This window comes from Gordionus sp. m RMFG-2023, chromosome 5 (genome assembly GCF_954871325.1).
Source record: "Gordionus sp. m RMFG-2023 chromosome 5, tfGorSpeb1-WG-v2, whole genome shotgun sequence".
Classification (NCBI taxonomy): Eukaryota; Metazoa; Nematomorpha; class Gordioida; order Chordodea; family Parachordodidae; genus Gordionus; species Gordionus sp. m RMFG-2023.
Genome location: NC_088779.1, coordinates 21,385,624 through 21,388,802, shown reverse-complemented (window position 1 = coordinate 21,388,802; position 3,179 = coordinate 21,385,624).

Sequence of the window (3,179 nt, the reverse complement as noted above, 5' to 3'; positions counted from 1 at the left end):
TCGTAAAAAAAATTTCTCTTGTATATTATCTCTTCTAAAAAAACTTTAGATAATAAATTTATTTTTGTAATTATGATTTATATTTCGAAGTATCCAATTATAAATGTTTAATTATTATATTTAAAAGAAAATGATAAAATAAAAATAATGTACAATTCTCTCCAAACCTCCAGCTTATTAGTCTCAATTTTAAAAAATTTTTAAGGTATATTAATATTTACATATTTTTAAATTTACTAATCCACATTAATAAATTAATTATAATTAATCATGCCTTTTATTTATACATATTAAGATTAAGGCATTCTCTGATATTACTTTTTGTCATCCTTGGCAAAATTCGTGATTTTTTAATAAAAAAAACTTTTTTAAAAAATTTAAATTCGATTATCGAGAAAAATATCATATAAGATATAAAAATTAATTATATCACTATAATAATACCTTGCTAATAGAGTTAAAGCTTCAGGAGATCCTATTAGGAAATTGTTGAAAAATTCATACTGATAAATCTTATTCATTAGAAATTTTGTCAAACAAAGAGCAGATTGGTATATAAAATTTCGATGATATGCATGCATATTACATTGTTGTGCAGATTTAATTTAAATCACTTCCATATAATTTGAAAATAAAATTATTTGACTTGCAAAAAATTGTTATAATATCATATTTAAATGTTCTTATCAATTTTTACAAGTTAAATAATTATATTTACAAACGAATTAAAAAATATGGAAATGTTTAAAATCAAATCTGCACAACACTGTTGATTTTTTCTAGTGCTGTAAACATTTCTAAAAAAATCGAACACGTTCAAGTTCACTTTCAAAAAAAAGGAACGCGTTCACGTTCATGAACCGTTCAAAATTATGATAAATTTTTTTTTAAATTTTCTAATATAAATAAATGTCTTATTTATTACACAATATTAGCCATGTTAAAAATAATATAGTTTTATTTTGATAATATAATTATAAATTCAAAATAATATATCAAATAAAAAGATATTTTTATTTATAAAAAATTTTTCTTATTAATTTTTAATAACAATATTTTTCAAAATATTTATCGATAGACAAGAACGCTTGGCAGTTAATACGGCATTAGCTATACTAAAAACGCGCTCAAGGGTAGATGAGGTTATTGCGGTATTATACTTAATAATTAACTCTTTTAACGTGGGGAATTTATTAAAAACATTTATTGTTTTGTTATTTGCTTCAAAGAATTGAGATAAGTTATCCTCCTCCAATCCATTCTCTACTTCCTCGACAAAAAAAAGGATATCTCGAAATTAACACTTCTTGCATTATCATTTCTAGGGTTTTCAAAGCATTTTTTTTTCAATAACGCTATAAGTTTATTTTTAATAGGTTCGTTCTGTGGATGTTTTATCCATGGCCATTGAAGCTTGAATACTGGATGTATAATTGCAGAAAGAACATATTGATCTTCATATATATGTTCAAATCTTTAAAAAAATAAAATATATGTAATTAATTGAGAGTGATAGGTTTAATACCTTTTATTAATCCCATTTAATACAGCGTCTGTCAAGGTTGACCATATTTGAGGCCACTAATTTTTTTTAATTTTAAAATAACTATCGTTATTGTTGGGGTCAAATATCCCAAATGCATTTTTTCTTCAATTTTAATGATTTTACTTAATTATATAATATAAAATAAAATATTTCAATCAAATGTCGTTTTAAATTGGAACCTGAAGATTTTGGGCACATTTTATACTTGGTAAGCATTGAATTAGTTCCTTCAATATAGGATGTTACTGTAAAACATTTATCATATTTGGCCATGGTAATGATAATTCATCTGATTTTGGATTTTCAGAATCAGATGATAAGGATTAAATAATAATATCCATGCTTATGCTAATCTATTAAATCTAATATATATAATCTCCATAATCATAACACGATCGTTTTCGTATCTCCCTAATGTATTTTAAATTTAAGGAGACTATATAGTGTAATGTTAATTTTATCTCCATAAAAAACACGATCCTTTTCGTATCTCCCTAATGTATTTTAAATTTAAGGAGACTATACAGTGTAATGTTAATTCTTTGCTCTCAACGAAAATCGAACACAAGTCTCCCGTTTCAAAGGCATATGCTTTACCGCATGCACAATTTGAATATAATTAAATTTAAAATATTAATTATATAGATATCAATTAATATCTGATATATTTAAAATTCTACCGTTTATTACTATTACCATCCTAGCTGATGGGGTTGAAGGGTAATTATTTAGTTTGTGTGTGGTATTAAATATATTTTAAATTTAAGAGAAAAAAAGGTAAAATTGTTGCAATGTATACTGTGAGCATGTATTAGAAATATCAGAATTTAAAAATGTGATGGAAATCATATTGTATAAAATTTAAAATAGAGGTGCTTTAAGATTTTTGAATTTTAAATATGGGTTATAGATTGGTCTGAAATTTTTGTTGCAGACATAGCCAGGTCTGATCAAAAAACCATATCCCATGCAACTTTCATAAATTAATTAATAGTTAACATTTTTAAAATTTTGCCTGTGCATTGAATTCACTGAATACACACCTAATATTATACATATTCCTGAATATTTAAGGGTAAATAGAACTTTAAATGCATCAAGTACCAATTCAATAGGAATAAGGTAGAACTTTAAATGGCAAGTATCCATTCAATAGTAATAAGAGATTTATTTTAATTCTTGAATTTATTTATAATTTAAGATTTTATACCATTATATTGGGGTTTCAGAAAAGATAAGAGAGATATGGAAGGAACAAAGCGCACCTTGGTAACACAAAACTCTTATCTAGCAAGATTAAATTTTTAGATTATAAATTACAAATACAAATAAATAAAATTACTAAATATTTCATTAACATATTTTATAAAAATAATGGAAAATTATAGAATAACCCCAAAATAAATATAAATTTTTAAATAAAACCTCATAACATAAGATAGGAAAATTTTGTATATTTACTCATAACTTCATAATTGTAGAATTTATGTTAATTAAATGTATAACCTTTTTGTTTTACTTATATATAATTGACTATGATTGAAGTTTACCTCCTATTATTTGTTAACTTAGACATATTTTTTTATATTTTCTATTGTAATTTAATAACAATTTCTTAAATTTAATTTTATAT